Raw genomic sequence first — 21,386 nt, 5'->3', positions numbered from 1 at the left:
GCAGAGTATAGCATAGTGTGCCCCTATATATATAGTCATTTCACTGTGCAGCCACAATTAGTCTGTGGTCTTATTGGCTGGTATTTTTTCCCTCTAAATATTATCAATCTCCAAGCAATGATGCTTCCAGCTCTGAGTATCTTGACAGATTCAATTATTAATACTATTTCAAACTTCAAAATATTTTGCAATTAAAATTATCCATTAACTTTTATATACACATATGTGCCAATATCCAGTCGCGTCACAAAGGGGTGCGGGGGGTGTATCGCGCACCCGGGTGTAACCTGCTGAGGGGTGACACCAAAGTGCCGGCTCCTGCTCAGTGACAGGAGCCGGGTGCTACACTGTAATATTATGTGCAGCATCCTGGCACCTGTCATCATGTAGAAGCAGTCACTGAAGAAATGCCAGTCTCCAGGGCCAGGCTACATCTCCAGGACACCTGAGGTGCCAAAACAGGGGTTGGGATGATTAGCCACACCCCTCTCCTGTGAAGCCATGCCCCATCTCACACAGACACGCCCATCCCATGAAGCTGTGCTCCTTTTGCAACCGGCTGCACCGGGTGTTATAGAGGTGAGTGACGCCTCTGCCAGTATCCCTGAAGAGTTTCACAAATGCATCTAAAAATACAAATATATAATCTTAGTTCCATCACAAAGTATCATTATTATTATTATTTATATTTATAGTCTGTGTATTTTATGCATCGCCATACTGAGAATATATTTGTCATGTGCAGTATATAAGTCCCTATCCCATTGGAGAAAAGATTCTAACACAACTGCGCACATCCATGCACCTACCCTTAGGGTAGCTTTGTTGCTGTACCTACCCTCACTGAAAGCACGGTGTAAACATTCCATTGAAAATTTCAATGTATCTTCTCCAAAGGCCAAGTCTGGTCTGTTAGAAAAATATGTTTCCAGATGTTCTCTAGAATCAGAGCCGTGTACAGGATAGAATTTATGGGTGCTGGAATCCATCTTGTATTATTGTATCACAGACTGGCTGAGTCTCACGTCTTCCCTCTTACTGTATATGTGACTGGCTCAGGATATCTGTATACAGTATACTCACCAGGATCCAGTTATTTATATTCATCAGTAACCAGGATATCAGTGTTATCATATGATGGTTTATCAGCCTCAGGAGCTGTCATGGGAATGCTGGTGACAGTGTGATCATCTCTTGAAACAGAATAAATTATCATAATATTCATTTTTTAATTACATATTTAAATAGTGCACAATATTTCAGTGATTTAATTAAAAGTAATTAAATTTGATAATTAAAAATGTAATTTTTTAAAAATATTTCTGGTGCAAACACATATACAAATATTGGCCCTGATTCAGATGCAGATGCAATGCCAATATTAACACAGTGGAGTGATTATTAGTGCACCAAGGCACTTTTGCATGGACACTCACTGTGAGCACTCAATCTCAAATGACTGACAGCAGGAGGGTGTTTTTCGGGAGGCAGTGCCATTCCAGCAGTGGACGAGTCATGCAACTACACAGGGCTCCCACCGCAGCACTTTTCCGTGTCCCTAGAAACCCCTGGAAATGAGCATGACACCCAGTGCATGAAACCCCTGGCAATGAACATGACACTCACTGTGTAAAACTCTTGGCAATGAGTATGACAGGTAATGGGAAAAAGAGAAACAAAGAAAAGTGACCTTTGTTGGGAGCACTCGCTCTTGGAAACGGTTATGATTTTAAATGTATATAAACAATAATGTAAAGATGAAATAATTTAAAACGTAACTTTAATGATATTTAAATAAGATATAGGTACACCAAAAAATATGATTTGTCTAAAATGTGGCTATATAATATAAACAACCAATTTTAAGCTAAGACTGTGAATATATTTGATGAATAAATAAGGCATTAATTGCAGGCCCACCAGGCATTAATACGTTGTACTACGAGGTTAGTGCAATAACCAATGTAGCGCCGTCAAGAAACCTACAACACCTGGTATTCCTTAGTGGTCATCCACCTAAGTACTGACCAGGCCCAACACCGTATTGCTTCCAAGATCGGACGAGATTGGGCATATGCGGTGTGGTGTGGTAGTAGATTATAGTTGATAAGGCAGAAAACTACAGCTGGTATGCAGCTAATAGGTCGACACTGAACCTGGTTGCTGTACTGAAAAAATAATCTCTTATTAGAGATATATATGTTTGACCGTCATTGCACCAAATTGTAACCCAAATTTATAGGTATACGGAGGTTTAAATCATGTGGTCAATGAAGTTAGCCAGCAAAACTGCCTGTATATTTCTTTGTGTGCTGTGCAGCACCATTGAGAATGAGTTTTTGTTATGGGTAAGGCAGATAAAAAAAACCTTGTTATACTGAGGACATGCCAAAAAATCTTAATTGGATCCAAGAGAAAACCTGTCTCTGTTGCTTACTGGATCTCCCTGTTAAGTATTGGATGGAAAAATTGTTATTGTAGCTATTATAATGGTTAACATCAAAACATGAATCTGTTTGAGATTATTTTATCAAGCTCAGACTGAAATGATCTAAACCTTTCCACTTTTCTCCCTTCGTGCCCGCATAATCAGTATAGGGCAGGGAATGGAAATAGACCAAAATACAGTTTTTTTCAGCTTTAAGGAAAGAAAAAAGACAGACTTAGAGAGTGGATAAGGTAGATAAGAAATATATCTTGGGAGAACAAAATCTCTATTATCCACATATAGGCTGACTGATACAATAGTGCCTGAAATAGCAAGTACTGTCTTTATAGCAACTTTGTTGAAACAATATATGCTTACAATGAAAAAAAGAAATTTTGCAAGTATCCACAGTGTATCAACAATATATCTGTCTAATTTGTTTCATAGATCCATGCCAGGTATCATTTATGCTAAAATAGCCAGGGTATGCATAATGGCTAATTGCCTGCAAAAACCTGCATGAAAAAAACCTGCACGAAAAAAACGGTGCTGGGATGTCAGGAATAAATCAAGGGCAATACAGCACAGGTATTGCCCTTGATTTATTCCTGACATCCCAGCACCGTTTTTTTCATGCAGGTTTTTTTCATGCAGGTTTTTTTCATGCAGGTTTTTGCAGGCAATTAGCCATTATGCATACCCTGGCTATTTTAGCATAAATGATACCTGGCATGGATCTATGAAACAAATTAGACAGATATACTGTTGATACACTGTGGATACTTGCAAAATTTCTTTTTTTCATTGTAAGCATATATTGTTCCAACCAGTGCCGTTTCTAGCGGCGGGCGAGCCGTGCAAACGCACGGGGCGCCCGCCGCGGCACTTTGTTACTCCTTATCGCCTCTCCCGAGCGCTCCTGCTCGGGGGGCGGAGTTTCGTGAAATGACGCGTTGCGTCGTGACGTCACAACGCAAACGCGTCATTCCGCGAAGCCCCGCCCCCCGAGCAGGAGCGCTCGGGAGAGGCGATAAGGAGATAATCAAGAAGGAGGAGGCGGCCGGCGCGAGGGACGTGAGGCGGCGGGACCGAAGAGCGGGAAGACGTAAGTATTCTTTCTCTCTCTCCCCCCCCCCTCTCCCCCTTCCTTCCCCTCAACTTGAAACCTGCCTGCCGCTGCCGCACTGTGTAAAATGGGGACACCTGCCTATGGGGATACCTGCCTGCCGCACTGTGTAAAATGGGGGCACCTGCCTGCGTACTGTGTAATATGGGGGCACCTGCCTGCGTACTGTGTAATATGGGGGCATCTGCCTGCGTACTGTGTAATATGGGGGCATCTGCCTGCGTACTGTGTAATATGGGGGCATCTGCCTGCGTACTGTGTAATATGGGGGCATCTGCCTGCGTACTGTGTAATATGGGGGCATCTGCCTGCGTACTGTGTAATATGGGGGCGTCTGCCTGCGTACTGTGTAATATGGGGGCATCTGCCTGCGTACTGTGTAATATGGGGGCATCTGCCTGCGTACTGTGTAAAATGGGGATATCTGCCTGCCGCGCTGTGTAAAATGGGGATACCTGCCTGCCGCACTGTGTAAAATAGGGATACCTGCCTGCATACTGTGTAATATGGGGGCACCTGCCTGCGTACTGTGTAATATGGGGGCATCTACCTGCATACTGTGTAAAATGGGGATATCTGCCTGCCGCGCTTTGTAAAATGGGGATACCTGCCTGCCGCACTGTGTAAAATAGGGATACCTGCCTGCGTACTGTGTAATATGGGGGCACCTGCCTGCGTACTGTGTAATATGGGGGCATCTGCCTGCGTACTGTGTAAAATGGGGATATCTGCCTGCCGTGCTGTGTAAAATGGGGGCACCTGCCTGCCACACTGTGTAATATGGGGATACCTGCCTGCCGCACTGTGTAATATGGGGGCACCTGCCTGCGTACTGTGTAAAATGGGGATATATGCCTGCCGTGCTGTGTAAAATGGGGATATCTGCCTGCCGTGCTGTGTAAAATGGGGATACCTGTCTGCCGTGCTGTGTAAAATGGGGATACATGCCTGCCGCACTGTGTAAAATGGGGATACCTGCCTGCCGCACTGTGTAAAATGGGGATACCTGCCTGCTGCACTTTGTAAAATGGGGGCACCTGCCTGCGTACTGTGTAAAATGGGGATACCTGCCTTCCGTACTGTGTAAAATGGGGACACCTGCCTGCCGTGCTGTGTAAAATGGGGACACCTGCCTGCCGCGCTGTGTAATATGGGGACACTTGCCTGCTGTAATGTGTAAAAAGGGGACTTTTTTATTTTTATTTTTATTTTTCCCCCCCTGTGGTGGGTGTGATGATATCAGATGAGGCCATGCCCACTTTAATGAGACCACGCCCATTTTAATCAGGCCACACACCCTTGTCGGGAGCGCGCGCGCCTACGGCGCGTGCATGCTTTTTCTTTTTATGGCTATATGGGGGGGCACACTTTTTTTTTTTTTTTGAGCAATGGGGGGGGGGGGGCATTTTTTAATCTCGCACTGGGAGCCAAATTGTCTAGAAACGGCCCTGGTTCCAACAGAGTTGCTATAAAGACAGTACTTGCTATTTCAGGCACTATTGTATCAGTCAGCCTATATGTGGATAATAGAGATTTTGTTCTCCCAAGATATATTTCTTATCTACCTTATCCACTCTCTGAGTCTGTCTTTTTTCTTTCCTTAAAGCTGAAAAACTGTATTTTGGTCTATTTCCATTCCCTGCCCTATACTGATTATGCGGGCACGAAGGGAGAAAAGTGGAAAGGTTTAGATCATTTCAGTCTCAGCTTGATAAAATAATCTCAAACAGATTCATGTTTTGATGTTAACCATTATAATAGCTACAATAACAATTTTTCCATCCAATACTTAACAGGGAGATCCAGTAAGCAACAGAGACAGGTTTTCTCTTGGATCCAATTAAGATTTTTTGGCATGTCCTCAGTATTACAAGGTTTTTTTATCTGCCTTACCCATAACAAAAACCCATTCTCAATGGTGCTGCACAGCACACAAAGAAATATACAGGCAGTTTTGCTGGCTAATTTCATTGACCACATGATTTAAACCTCCGTATACCTATAAATTTGGGTTACAATTTGGTGCAATGACTGTAAAACATATATATCTCTAATAAGAGATTATTTTTTCAGTACAGCAACCAGGTTCAGTGTCGACCTATTAGCTGCATACCAGCTGTAGTTTTCTGCCTTATCAACTATAATCTACTACCACACCACACCGCATATGCCCAATCTCGTCCGATCTTGGAAGCAATACGGTGTTGGGCCTGGTCAGTACTTAGGTGGATGACCACTAAGGAATACCAGGTGTTGTAGGTTTCTTGACGGCGCTACATTGGTTATTGCACTAACCTCGTAGTACAACGTATTAATGCCTGGTGGGCCTGCAATTAATGCCTTATTTATTCATCAAATATATTCACAGTCTTAGCTTAAAATTGGTGGTTTATATTATATAGCCACATTTTAGACAAATCATATTTTTTGGTGTACCTATATCTTATTTAAATATCATTAAAGGTTACATTTTAAATTATTTCATCTTTACATTATTGTTTATATACATTTAAAATCATAACGGTTTCCAAGAGCGAGTGCTCCCAACAAAGGTCACTTTTCTTTGTTTCTCTTTTTCCCATTACCTATGTATTTGGTCCTATGGGAGCACCATCGACAATCACCTTTTTCATCTACCTATAGAAGTTTTTTTCTAACTGGCAGATGGTGATAAATTCCAGAATTATTTCTGATCGGTCGGTTTTCTTGGAAACTTCATCAAAATTAATTTATTTAGCATCACTCAGTCCTGTGCGGCATCCTTAACCCAATTCCCTTACTGCCAATGAGTATGACATCCAGCATGTGAAACCCTTGGCAACAAGCAGGTAATTTTAAAGAAATTAGAAGCTTTACTGTATGGCATAATGTTTTACAGGCATTGCGGTGTGTGGCATAATATGGTGCAGGGGGCATAATGTGGGGCAGAGGGCATATCACAGCCACTGTGAGTCAGTGTTGCTGCAAAATTCAAAGCCATATTAATTTGTTTGAAAATAAAATTGAAGATCGAACAGTAAAAGTAGAATAGTTATAATATATTTAAGCCAACCAGCATATAATTGTGAGCGATTAAAAGAAGGTGGGGAAAGAAAAAGGAAGAAAATATATGGAGCAACATGGACATTGTTGCTAAATAGAGACTATTCCTATGCTTGTGAGTAGACAAAATGGGCAAGATGTGCCTCCTTCAGCATCAGCTGCGGCTACACAACCATTGGATTGTAAGATACAATGCATGCACAGTTGCAGCAGAAAATCATTAGGCTACGAAATTGCCAATTATTGCAAGTGAGGCTGTATACCAGTAAAAGAAAATAGACGCCAACCGGAGCCATCACAAAGTCCAGAGCAACTGAGTTCACATACTGTTGTAGCATCTACACAATAACAAGGAACATCTGTGGCAGACTGTGGCAGTAGTGATGCTGGTGTCATGTTCCTCTAGATCAGGGGTGGGGAACTTCCAGCCTGTGGGATTTATACGCCCCCCCAGAAATACATTTGGTCTGGTCCGGGGCCCTGCCAAGGCAGTTCCAGAGAGTTCAGAGGCATCCACCATGTACTGTATACAGTGTGAGAAAACGACATCTCCCATGATACAGTGCATGGCAGATGGCTCCAGGTGGTGATGTGAGACAGCTTTGGAGAAGGATCTCAGTGGAGGTCTGCTCAGCTGGCTACATGTGGGTGGGAGGAATGGCTGTGCTGCAGAGCGGAGTGGACCCAGGACCTGGACAGGTGGTGAGCAGGACTCTGGATAGGACCTGTCCTGCAGTGGTGGTGAGTGCTCTACTGGCATGATACAGGTGGCATTATGTATATCTGTCAATACCGTTGGCATTACTGTAGCCATCATGAGTTAGGAGCATTAATGTTTCCATTATGTGTAAGGCCATGTCGACTTTTCAAGGAGCATGTGCTACTTCGATGCGCGCATTGGAGGGCAACTTCAAAAATGGACTGCAAATGATGTAATAAAAATCCAAATGGCCCTCAGCAGAAAAAAGCCCTGGACCCAAGGGCTGCTACCTCTGCAGTTTTCTTAATTGGAGCCTCCCTACCTGTGTTGATGGCCCTGAACTCTCTCAGTCCAGCTGTTCACACCTGCTGGCACAGCCTCTTCCATAAATCTCTACAAATCTTCAATGGCTGCAACAGCCTCTCCTCAGTAACTTTCTGTGGATACCCATGCTTCACTGCTTCAAGCAGGTCACGTAGCCAACAGTGCTGTGTGAGTCTGCCATTCTCCTCCTAACCACAACAGCTCCACTGCTTGCCAGGTCCCCTCCTCCCCGTAACAGCTGTACTTGTCCTCCAGCTTGTCCTCCTTACTGCTTATGCATATTATATGGCTGCAGCCCTTGGGCTCCTGACATTTTGCTATACACTTCTCAATTCTAACCAGCCCCATACCTGCAAGGTACTCCTCTCCACACAGTAGCTACCACTGTTTTATTGTCCACAGCCCACTGGCTGCATACATGGCTTACATCCTCTTGTACATGGCAGTAGAGAGCATGTCTGGGCCCAGGTACTTTTCTGGAGGCGTGGCATAATAATGGAAGGCATGGCCCTGCACGCTTAGAAAAAAATACAGAAAAATGAGAGGCTCTCTGGCCACACTACTGCTCAGTACATAGCAGTCCAGGGTGGACTGTGGAGAAGAGCTGCAGCTGCCAGGAAAGGAGGGGATTTAAGCCACGTCTGGGATCCTCCATCAGGCCTCGGTAAATAGTACCTGCCCCCCTCTGGCATCACTGCTCTTGCATACTATATAACTTGACAATCATCATGTTCCTAAAACTATTTCTCTACCAACTCTGCAGGACTGTCTAATAAACTGACCTCTTAACTGTGGTTCTCATTTAACAGTAGATAGGACACATTGTGCTGTTCACTTTAAGCCCACTGATGCACCATCCAGAGAAATAACAGTCTACCTCCACTATGTCAGTGCAAAGGTTAAAAAAAATAGCTGTGGGCCTGATTCTGACTTGGAAGTAAAGCAAAAAAAGCTAATTACTTTATATCCTGAACAAACCATGTTGCAATGCAAAAGTAGCAAATACATTTTTATTTTTATATTTTTCTGTGCACGCCAACTCAATCTTAATCTCTTTGTGCATGTTACAGCTGCCTAACATGCAGTGCAACATGGTTTGGCCAGGTATACAGTTACTTTATGTTTTCTGCTTCACTTCCAAATCAGAATTTGGGGTGTATTCAATATGTGTCGAATCCATTTCAACATGAATGATTCGACAAGGGCTATTCAATGGACGGCCAAATCTGACTGTTGGATTTGAGCCAAATCCGACTGTTGGATTTTTCTGTACCCAGGGTCCTGTCCTGCTGCTACTGTCAGCGGCTGCCGGGTGCTCTGACAGCAGCAGCAGGGGGAGCAGACAGCAACAGATGGCGGGAGGAGGTGATGGTGGCGGGGGGTGCTGGATGGTGGCAGCCAGAATGGAGAGCTGGATTGCAGCAGGTGGCAAAAGGAGCTAGACGGCGGAGTGCAGCGGGGGGAGTTGCCAACGTTGGCTGGAGAAGGAAAAAGTCTGTGGCAGCAGGGGTGATGTCTGCAGCAGCGGGGAAGGCACTTCCACGTGTGAGGAGCCTGGCGGGTATGACGCCCTGCTCAGTCTTACTTTTTTTATGTCGGATTTAGATTGTCGGAAAGGGGGCCAAAACCTGTTGAATTTGGTCCCCATTTCTGACAGACGCATGTAGATCAGCGCCTTTTCCGCCGATCCACGTGTTTTCCGACAAGTTGGGAATTCCCGACTTGTCGGAAAAAAACCTGCTCTTTTTGAATAGGTCGGAAGGTGTACAGACAAGCCGGCAGCTTCAAACAGATTTTGAATACACCCCTTTGTGACTATAGACTATCAAGGACATTCATCTGCAAATCTTCCAAGATTTTCTACTTTACGCCATTCAAAAATGTAGACACTTCCCACTTTTTACAAGCATTTTAAATATTTTCCTTAGGACCTACATTAATGTTTGGCAACCCTGGACCTCACACTTTGGAACTTGAACCCAATTTTCTTTGTGACTATCAAATTTCTGCTCATGAGGACAAACCTCAACCTCCCCTACCCAAACTTTTGCTTTTTTTTGTGGCCTACCTGTCATGCTTCTTTTTTCTGTTATTTCTTTTTCTCTCTATCCATTTTTATATACAGGTATGCACTCAAAAATAAAAAATAAATGACATCATGCTAATATCTTGGGTACAGGACTGAGGTGCTTTAACAAAGGAGTGGGACCCGTATGCACTCCCCAATTATGCCCCCTTCTCCATGGTGGTGGAGTAGACTCTGGCATTGTGCCAGATTCTACTGTGCTTGCGCAGGTCTCCAGGAACATGGTGCCCACATCTCATTCTGTGGACATTTGCCAATCTGCAGCAAACTCTGGATTGGCAGAGAGATGAGTATAATTAAATGGGTGCAGGGTGTGCAGTGTATGGGCCTCACTAGACCCAGGGGCCCCTTGTAGCCATTATACCTATGCCAGTTAATTATATTAATCTTTGATCTGTTTTGATGTTCTTGACATTTATATCTTAATTGCCATGTATAGAACCTGCTTGTTGTGTTACATGTTCTAATTATGAATAAAGTCTCTGAATAAAAAAGCTGCAAAGCTATTTTTGTGATCACTGGATCTTGCTGTATTTGCACATCTGTGTGTAACTAAGTCACAAATCTGTGTAAGAAAGGTTCCAATGTGAATGGCCACAGTTATTTCTCCCTCCATGTTCCCTTATGCTGAATCTGTGGCTTTTTACATAAGTTATACTAATTCCTTTGTGACAAAAGTCACTGCTTAGTATTGCTGGTAAACTGTGAGCAGCATTGTTTGCCACTATGATGTGACTAAGGCTCGATATTTAATGCCTAATTTGCCTTGTTGTCTACAACTGAAGAGTAAAGAGTCAGCCTGGCAGGGGCAGGAGAGTGTGATTGTCTTAAAGACAGTTGGAAGAAGGTTAGGTGGAGAGTATTTAATATAATAGAGCCTGAGTTGACAGAAGTGTGGGACTTTTGGTGAGAATTCCCATATTTTTAAAGCGGCATTTACAAGGAGTAGAGAGAGTACACTTTTCCATCAAATAAAAAGTGACAGTTACTCCACCCACACCACACCTTGAACCTCACCCCCAGCAAATTTAATATAATTTTTTCATCAGTCATGTCTGCTATAACAAAAGCCTTTTACAAGAAATGAGTTGTGGCATATAAGACTTACATTACCACGCCTTTGTGTTTGATATCAAATGATACTTGTTTTGGTATTAAGAAATGATTAACCTTAGACGGTGCAGCAGCTTGAAAAGTCCAAGTATGATACACAATAAGAGTACTAAAAAAAAATGAAAATAATATAATACACATTGTTAAACCCCAGCAAATATTGCAGCGTTGATAAATATTATAAGGCTAATAAAGGTGTTTTTAAATCAATAAGGTGAATAAATGGTAACTTAAAAGGTCTGCACAGTCAATTTGATTTAATCATCTTTGCACAGTACTGGATCTAAAACCTAGGTGCCTTAAGGACCAAACTTGATTTAACCATATGTGCATTGAAATGGATTTACCTAAAACCTGGGTGTCCTAAAGACCACATTTGAGAATCACTGGTCAAAAGTCAACTACAAAAGAAAGCTCAAGATGTAATATGTAGCAAATTCTAACTACTGTAGCTCACACAAACCACATTGTTGGTCATGCGTGTAAAACCACCAACATATAAAGTGTCTTAAGACCTTTAGTGTTCACGCCATGTATTAAAAATATTTCCTCCAAAAAATTATGTTCATATCCTTTCTGAAAAATATGCTTATGTTTGTAAATATTCTAAAGTAATCAACATATGTCATATTGAAAACTCTCAAAGAGTGAGAGGGGCTCACGTTGCACAGTGTACACTTAATCATTCTATGGTGTTTTTTTAACTGTATATGAAATTCTGTAAAACATCTATATATCTGTATGTATTCTGAGCTGTGAATTAGCTCCACTTATGCACATACTTGTCTTAAAAGTCCTATTAAAGTATTCTATAACAGCCACTTTCTCATTATTATTGGTCATAAAATGTTGTATTTAGAGATAAGTGGGTTCGGTTCTCCGAGAACCGAACCCCCCCCTGAACTCTACGTGATCCGAGGCAGACTCAGTTCTCCCCGCCTGACTCGGAAAACTCGAACGAGGCAAAAACGTCATCATCCCGCTGTCGGATTCTTGCGAGATTCGGATTCCATATAAAGAGCCGCGCGTCACCGCCATTTTCACTCATGCATTGTAGAGAGAGCGGAGAGGACGTGGCTATATTCTCTCAGTGGAAAGCTCAATATCAGCTCAATATCAGTGCTGCATTGTGGTGACCAGAATACTACAGTACAATAGTCCAGTGCTGCATCTCGCTGCTCAGTGTCAGTTCAAGTATCCTCATCAGTGCTCAGTATCAGTGCTCATTGTCTTGTGCTGCATTGTGGTGACCAGTATACTACAGTACAATAGTCCAGTGTTGCATCTCGCTGCTCAGTGTCAGTTCTAGTATTATCATCAGTGCTCAGTATCACTGCTCATTGTCTTGTGCCGCATTGTGGTGACCAGTATACTACAGTACAATAGTCCAGGGCTGCATCTCGCTGCTCAGTGTCAGTTCTAGTATCCTCATCAGTGCTCAGTATCACTGCTCATTGTCTTGTGCTGCATTGTGGTGACCAGTATACTACAGTACATTACTAAAAGTCCAGTGTCTTGTGCTGCATCTTGCTGCTGTAGAGTGCTGTGGTAGTGTCCAGTCACTGTGCATAGGTCATCATCATTCCAGTCACAGTGGTATCTGGTATCTATCTAGTGGTCTCTAATTCCAGACATTACTGCCGTCTAATTCCAGATATATTACTGGCATGTAATTCCACACATTAAAAAATGGAGAACAAAAATTTGGAGGGTAAAATAGGGAAAGATCAAGATCCATATCCACCTAGTGCTGAAGCTGCTGCCACTAGTCAAGGCAGAGATGATGAAATGTCATCAACGTCATCTGCCAAGGCTGATGCCCAATGTCATAGTAGAGAGCATGTAAAATTAAAAAAACAAAAGTTCAGTAAAACGACCCAAAAATATAAATTAAAACCGTCTGAAAAGCGTAAACTTGCCAATATGCCATTTACAATACGGAGTGGCAAGGAATGGCTAAGGCCCTCTCCTATGTTCCTCATGACTTGTGGGTCAGCTTCACATGAGGATGGAAGCACTCATCCTCCCGCTAGAAAAATGAAAAGAGTTAAGCTGGCAAAAGCACAGCAAAGTACTGTGTTCTTCTAAATCACAAATCCCCAAGGAGAGTCCAATTGTGTCATTTGCAATGTTTGACCTTCCCAACACAGGACGGGAAGAGGTGGCTCCTTCCACCATTTGCACGCCCCCTGCAAGTGCTGGAAGGAACACCCGCAGTCCAGTTCCTGATATTCAAATTGAAGATGTCACTGTTGAAGTACACCAGAATGAGGATATGGGTGTTGCTGGCGCTGAGGAGGAAATTGACAAGGAGGATTCTGATGGTGAGGTGGTTTGTTTAAGTCAGGCACCCGGGGAGACACCTATTGTCCGTGGGATGAATAAGGCCATTGACATGCCGGGTTAAAATACAAAAAAAGTCACCTCTTTGGTGTGGAATTATTTTAACAGAAATGCGGACAACAGGTGTTAAGCTGTCTGTTGCCTTTGTCAAGCTGTAATAAGTAGGGGTAAGGCCATTAACCACCTAGAAACATCCTCCCTTATACGTCACCTGGAACACATTCATCAGAAGTCATTGACAAGTTCAAAAACTTTGGGTGACAGCGGAAGCAGTCCACTGACAACTAAATCCCTTCTTCCTCTTGTATCCTGGGTTTCTAATAATGAGGTCACAGGTATAAACTTATTGATATTATTACAAGTATGAATCAACATCATTATTTTCCTCAAATAAAATTAGTAAAAGATGAATATGCCATAACTATTGTAATTTACAGCATAATATAAAGCTATTATGCAATTTATCTCAAATAATTTACAACCAATATAAAAACAAAAAGTGATACTGTAGTAATTGTGGTAGGGAGAAAGATAAATAAGAAAAATTGTGATAATTAAAAAATATATATTTTTGTAGTGAATTAAAACACAATTGTTTTTGTTAAGTGTATGATGTGTATGTGCATGCTCTTATAGGGGCTCTTGATTTAATGTAGTGTATGGTACTGATAAACTTGAGTTCAATACCAGGTAATATTAAAATAGCGCTGATCATGTGACAGTGAAAAGTTTTTATATTTTTTTTACTATATGAGAAAATTATGAGTGCTGTAAAGTCAGTGCATTTTTCCAAATCAGACTTGTGATAGGTGCATACATGAATGAAAAATGAATAAAAATTCTAAAGTGAGTTAAGGTAACAATACAAAGTGCTCAAAAAGAAAAAATTGTAAGGTAAATTACAAATATTATATATTATATAATGTGCCTTGTAAATATTAAATGATTTTAATTGGTCATAAAGTGACTATGGTTTTCTATTGAATCACATTCTAAGAATACGATTAAATTAATATATCCTTATATGTAATTCAATTGGTGTTTCTACCCAGAAAGAGTCCCAAATTATAATGGGCATGTTATATGGTGATTTTTAATCAACAACAATAAACATCCACCCAGTGGCGGATCCAGGGGGGGGGCACCAAGGCACGTGCCCCCCCTGTCGTTTAGAAGAAGATTTTTTTTTTAATTGATAGTGCACGACACTGTAAGGGAAAATGGGACGCGGCGGCGGCCCCTGCAGTGCGGGGGGAGATGGTGCAGTCCTGTTGCTAGACTGCACTGAAGTCCCCCTCTGTCCGGTCCGCGTCCTGCTGCTGAGTGCCGTCCTGACACCCGTGCTGCTGCCAGCTGCTGTGCGGCGCTGGCAGTATGAAAAGCCCACTCCCCCCTTCCCTCACCTGTGTGTCAGTGGCTCGGGACATATCAAAGGAGGGGGCGGAGCTACACGGACCGGAATGGGCGGAGCTAAATGGGACAGAAGGGGCGGAGCTACACGGACCAGGCTGCTGCAGTGCTGTACTGAGGGAGACAGTGGCTTCGGTAAGTGGTGGGTGACAGAGAAATGTGTGTGTGTGTGTGTGTGTGTGTGTGTATATATGGTGGGTGTGTATGTGTGTGTCTATGTGTGTGAATTGTGTGTGTGCGCACACGTTTTATGGACGCTACTACTGGAGGGGTGCATTACGTGTAAGGACGCAACTACAGGGGGGGCATTACATATAATCACGCTACTACTACTGGGGGGGCATCACATGTAAGGACGCTACTACTACTGGGAGGGCCATTACGTGTAAGGACGCTACTACTACTGGGGGGGCATTACGTATAAGGACGCTACTAGAGGGGGGGCATTAAGTATAACGCTACTACTACTGGCGGGCGTTACATGTAAGGACGCTACTACAACTGGGGGGCATTATGTATAAGGATGTTACTACTACTGGGGGGGCCATTATGTGTAAGGACGCTACTACTACTACTGGGGGGGGGCATTACATATAAGGACGCTACTACTACTGGGGGTGCACTACGTATAAGGACGCTACTACTACTTGGAGTGCACTACGTATAAGGACGCTACTACTACTGGGGGGGCATTACGTATAAGGATGCTACTACTACTGGGGGGGCCATTACGTGTAAGGACGCCACTACTACTACTGGGGGGGGGCATTACGTATAAGGATGCTACTACTACTGGGGGGGGGGCATTACGTATAAGGATGCTACTACTACTGGGGGGGGCATTACGTGTAAGGACGCTACTACTACTACTGGAAGGGGCATTATGTATAAGGACGCTACTACTACTGGGGGTGCACTACGTATAAGGACACTACTACTACTTGGAGTGCACTACGTATAAGGACGCTACTACTACTGGGGGGGCATTACGTATAAGGATGCTACTACTACTGGGGGGGCCATTACGTGTAAGGACGCTACTACTACTGGAAGGGGCATTATGTATAAGGACGCTACTACTACTTGGAGTGCACTACGTATAAGGACGCTACTACTACTGGGGGAGGCATTACGTATAAGGACGCTACTACTACTGGGGAGGCATTATGTATAAGGACGCTAATACTACTGGGGGGGCATTATGCATAAGGACGCTACTACTACGGGTGGGGCATTACGTATAAGATAAATAAGATTGTGCTACATTTTGGCGTAAATTTAAATGGGGGTACTATTGTGTTGCCATGCCCCTTACTTGTGAGACCACACCCCTTTTCCCGGCGCGCGCCAAAGGATTATGGGAGGGCGCAAATTTATAGTTTGCAGGGGGACGCCGAACACCCTAGCACCGGCCCTGCTGCAGCCAGATCTCCATATCTGACATCAGGTAAAGGTCCGCTCCCCATCCTACCCCTGGTACCTTCCGTCCACTCTTCTCAATGCCAGTACCAGCGAACAGTTTCCATAGCAGGGGGCCATCAACAGTGTTAGTGTGGGGGTACAGGGGTGGTATATCAGTGGGTAGGGGTAATTCTTTGTGTGCCCCCCACCAGCCCACTGCGCCCATTGATGTCATTGCCCCCCCACCTAGAACCTACCTGCCAGTTCAGTCACAGGGATCCCCCTGCCCCCTTCCCATCCTGCCTAGCGTCCCCCACCATCTCACTGGCCCCCCTCCCATCCCAATGTCTCCCACCCTACCAGCCCTGGGTATTCCCTCCCTTATTAAGCCCAGTGTACCCCCTTCTCCAACATAGTGCCACCCCTTCCCACCATGTCAGTGCCTATTTCCCATTCAGCCCAGTGCCCCCCTATATATCATCCACTGCCTCTCCCCATCAACCTCTATCTGGTGTCATCCATTGTCTCTCCCTGTCACCCTTTTAATGTCACCCACTACCTTTCCCTGTCTCCTACTGCCACTGCCGTCACCTTCTCCCTCTCATCATCAACTTCCTCTCCCTGTCACCCTCTCCTTTCACACACTGCCTTTCTCCTGCATCACTATCTCGACATCCGCCTCTCTCTCCTGTTACCCTCTTCAAAGCATCACCCTCTCCCTCTCCATGTCAACTTTTCCCTGTCACCCACTGTGTCTCCGTGTCTACCATTCCTGTCACCCACTAGCTCATGGATACAGCATTCCCTTTGAAGCCACGCTTATTATTGTGGGCCACACCCACTTTCCCAGGAGCGTGCTTGCCTTTGGCACACAAAGTACCCCCCAAGTCATGGTGCCCCCCCTGTCATTTTTTTCTGGATCCGCCCATGCATCCACCAATTTTTGTATCTCCCTGTTCTATGTTATTAAAGATTGTTACTTATTGATTATGGAGAAGAGGGTGTAATAAGAAGAGAAAGAGGCATGCAGATATCCATTCTAGGTGTCTTTGAATTCCAGAGAGAAAGAAAAAAATATATACTGTATAATGAAAAAATAATAATAATGTAAAATAAAAAGGATGCGTCATAAAGAAAGAAATGTTTTAAAGGAAAGGCGAATAGCTGTTATATTCATTTAGCCCCTTTGGGTGTTGCCTGTCCATCAAAAATACCCCAGGTAGAGGCCGGCATAAGTGGTGGCACAAGTTGTCCCCATCACTGTGCCTCTAACTTGGAGGTAAAACTTCTCATTACATGTAAAGTAATTTCTAATTAATATGAATTCTAATGGTGAGAGGAGAAAGATGTTAAAATTGTGTTGTCTTCCCATGTTAAGAAAATACTCAACTGCTTGTATTCCTTTATTGCGATCAATACTGGTGTACAAACTTTCAATGTCATATGTTGCCAGCCAAGATCCTGGGCTCACAGACAATCTTGTAGTTTCATTAAGACATCCATTATGTCTCTGACGTAATGTAAAGACATGACAAATTGACATAGGTATTGATCAATGAATATACTGTACTCGCCTTTTCAATTAAACTCCCCATCCCAGAGATGATGGGCCTCCCGGCGGGGATAGTGCCATTTTTATGAATTTTGGGCAGTAAGTACAGAGTCTGTATTTTAGGTTTCTCATTGTACAGAAATGTAAAATCCTTCTTAGTTATTATTCCATGTGCCTTGTTTTGGGCTCCGAGTCTGGTGGGAAACTTCGATCAGGACTCGGATCCGGAGTCGGATTGAGAACTTTGCGTGGGTCCGGTTCTCAGAGAACTGGAATTGCTCATCTCTAGTTACAATCCACAATACTGTTGTGAAAGTAGAGCAGTGTGGCTTGACTGTCTTAGTAGTAAATGAGATAATCAGACAAAATATAATTAAATGTCAGATAAACATGAGAGAATATGGTCTTGGCAGTTATTAACCACCAAACTTTCTAAAAATTAATTCTAAAAATGTATTCAATATTTAAGTTTTTTCTATTAATAAAAAAATGTAAATTATAGCTATTTAATATAATTCAGTGCAATATTATTATCAGTAACATTGTAGAGACCATGTAGATGATTTGAAGCTATTTTTTTTTAAATTAGCACTTAGAAGTGTCAGTTGGCTGCAGTAAATTACCACAGCTAATTGATCCTCTGGGGGCTATCCAATTAAGCCCCAAAAGCTGCCACTATCAAGGATTTATTTTCACCTGACACGAGGCAGGCAAATAAAAGCCATCAGAACAGAACCGTTTTTGTGATCGCATCTGCGAAAACACACAGATCCAGGAATTTATCTCAGATCCATGAATTTTTTTGTGAAAATGGTTCAGTTTTCGCATGACAAAAATGGGCTTAAATTGAATTGCCCAATAATGACCATCAGGCAAAAATCGTGGTTAAAGCCCATTCGTTTTTTAATATGAAATTTTAACAGGCACAATTGAATTCCCCACTTACCATGTGCCAGTAAATTTACTGATGGCTGATATACAGAATTGTGGTAAATTAACAGCCAGCATAAAATGAATAGCATACTCCCAACAGTCCCATGTCTCATGGGACAGTCCTGATTCCTGCTGCCTAGCAGGGCGGGACCTATTAGAAAGATGTTGGGTCTTGCTGTAAATGTATGTTGACTGGAAGAATCGGGGAGTTACTTAGATGGATCAAAGTTCTAAAGTCATTTTACAATAAATTTCAATTGAAAATATTATTTTACATTACAGTAATCCAAAAACAGTTTCTTGTTCTCTGTGACATGAAATCTCATTTATTCATTGTCCCTGTGTCATATCAAAGATATCAGTGGGATAATAAAATTATATATGGGTTATTGAAGTAACTACGAGTCTGCTGAGAGAATGACAACAATGGTCCCTGGTGAGTGACAGAACCGCTCACAGATCACACATGAATCTCAGACTCTTTAATCAAACAGTAAACTGCAAGAAATAATTACTTTATCTGTTGATCAGCTCAATATAAATGTACTGTAACATATCTGAATTCATTTTATTAAGGTTTAACATTTGCAAATTGTCAGGAAGATCTGGTGTATTTATGTCTATTTGTATCTCAGACTTACAGTAGGGGCTGATCTGAGTCACACGCTGCGGCCGCTTCTGTTGGTGTAGTTGTATCTGTGACTATATGATAATGCGGGTAATAGCCCTTCCCCTGGTGTACAAGCTGCGTCTGACTGTGCCAGGACTGAGACACTAACCTTCAGCATCTATAGACACTGTAACACCACCCAGTATGTCTTTACACACCACCATATACACTCCAGCCATATGCTAGGTGCAGATTTTCCTTCTGAGTGTGGCCTCTAATGTGAGCATCTAAACATCTGTGTACACAGCCACTGCAGTAACATACCAGCAACACTCCTGCACTTCCATAAAATTAACCCTCTACATATATCTGAATAGCCACCACCCAGTTAACACCCAGTCATCACCCAGGAATGCCCACTGGTGTATCTTTAATAGGTGCTGGGTGTGCAGTGAACATGGGTCTAGGGGAGGCTACACACTGCACACCCTGCACCCATATAATTATACTTAATGCTCCATCAGCCTGGCTGCAGAGATGCAGAAATTACTGGGAAAATGGCCACTATGGTCCTTTTCCTAGTGCACATGCGTAGTAAATATTGGCACAAAAGGGTTGTTTCAGATCTGATCGCTGCTGTGAATTTTCGCACAGCAGGTGATCGGGTACTAACTGCGCATGCATATGCACCACAATGAGCACTCGCATCAGACAGCAACTAAGGGCATTGCTGGTCAGCGACCGGATGTTGCAAAAAATCTAATCGCATGGGCATTTGCAAGGTGACTGACAGGAGGAAGCCATTTGTGGGTGGTAACTGACAATTTATTGGGAGTGTACGGAAAAACGCAGGTGTCCTCAAGCATTTTCAGGGAGGGTGGTGTCTGATGTCAGCTCCGGCCCCGATCAGCCTGTTGTGATCACTCTGTGGGAGTAAGTCCTGAGACTGCATACAGTGGATTTTAGCAGTTTGGCGCACACATGGGATCGCACACTTGCACGGCGAATTTACACTTCCCCTGGAGGTGGAGACTAAACGCAGAACAGCAAAGTTAGCAACCCAGCAATCAGATCTGAATCACCCCCATAGTCAGAGTCTACCGCACTGCCAGAGAGGAGGAGGCCTGCATGGAGCATGCACATGGGCTTCTTTCTATTTCAAACCATCCCTGGAAACACAAAGGTGGTCATTCCGAGTTGTTCGCTCTGTAATTTTCTTCGCATCGCAGCGATTTTACGCTTATTGCGCATGCGCAATGTCCGCAGTGCGACTGCGCCAAGTAAATTTGCTATGCAGTTAGGAATTTTACTCATGGCATTACGAGGTTTTTTCTTCGTTCTGGTGATCGGAGTGTGATTGACAGGAAGTGGGTGTTTCTGGGCGGAAACTGGCCGTTTTATGGGTGTGTGTGAAAAAACGCTACTGTTTCTGGGAAAAACGCGGGAGTGGCTGGAGAAACGGAGGAGTGTCTGGGCGAACGCTGGGTGTGTTTGTGACGTAAAACCAGGAACGACACTGACTGAACTGATCGCACTGGCAGAGTAAGTCTCGAGCTACTCAGAAACTGCACAGAGATGTCTTTTCGCAATATTGCGAATCTTTCATTCGCAATTTTAAGATGCTAAGATTCACTCCCAGTAGGCGGCGGCTTAGCGTGTGCAATGCTGCTAAAAGCAGCTTGCGAGCGAACAACTCGGAATGAGGGCCAAAATACGTTTTCAATAAACTCCTGCATGTGTCTAGAATTGTTTCTTCATCTCTGTACATAATCAATCAGGATGTATGCACAGTGTGATTTAGACACATGCGCAGTACAAAGTAAATGCTCAACTGCACCTTACACAGCATGTGACTCAGAATCAGGCCTTATTACTCTCTATGAGCTGTGATAAATATAACTGCCTCATAGTCAGTGAGGTCACTCACTGATGTTCTTTTCTGGACTGCACATTGGTTAATGATAAACCCTTCATCAGTGAGAACTTTTTTTACAAAGTTCTCATCATATCGGAACACATGTATCTTGTCCTGCCCAATCTTCACATAAGTTGTATTTAAAGCACCAAACAATATCAGGTGTCCTTCAGGTTTCAGTAGCTTCACGACTTTCCTGAGATTCCTTACATAATCATCTTGGTTTTTGCTGATGACATCCAACATCCCTCCACTGATGACACAGTCTACTGGTGGGACGACCTCCTGGTCTGTGAGATTCTCATTGTCAATGTTACATTACATGATCTTTTTTGTTGCCATCTTCAACAGTTCATTGTCCTGAGACTGGTCACTGAAATATACAAACACAATAAGGTTCATT

At 43.2% G+C, this 21,386-nt stretch overlaps 1 long non-coding RNA gene and 2 pseudogenes across 1 annotated transcript in view; 2 read left to right on the top strand and 1 right to left on the bottom strand.

Annotated features, from left to right (window-relative positions):
* The window catches only part of LOC134965636 (uncharacterized), a 298,220-nt gene that overhangs the window by 254,832 nt on the left and 22,002 nt on the right, over positions 1 to 21,386 (top strand). The window lies entirely within an intron of this gene.
* Positions 1,980 to 2,098, bottom strand: LOC134968102 (5S ribosomal RNA; annotated as a pseudogene).
* On the top strand, positions 5,698 to 5,816 carry LOC134968100 (5S ribosomal RNA; annotated as a pseudogene).

The sequence above is a fragment of the Pseudophryne corroboree genome, chromosome 10, assembly GCF_028390025.1.
Source record: "Pseudophryne corroboree isolate aPseCor3 chromosome 10, aPseCor3.hap2, whole genome shotgun sequence".
In the NCBI taxonomy this organism is placed as follows: domain Eukaryota; kingdom Metazoa; phylum Chordata; class Amphibia; order Anura; family Myobatrachidae; genus Pseudophryne; species Pseudophryne corroboree.
This window is presented reverse-complemented; position numbering and strand designations above follow the sequence as displayed.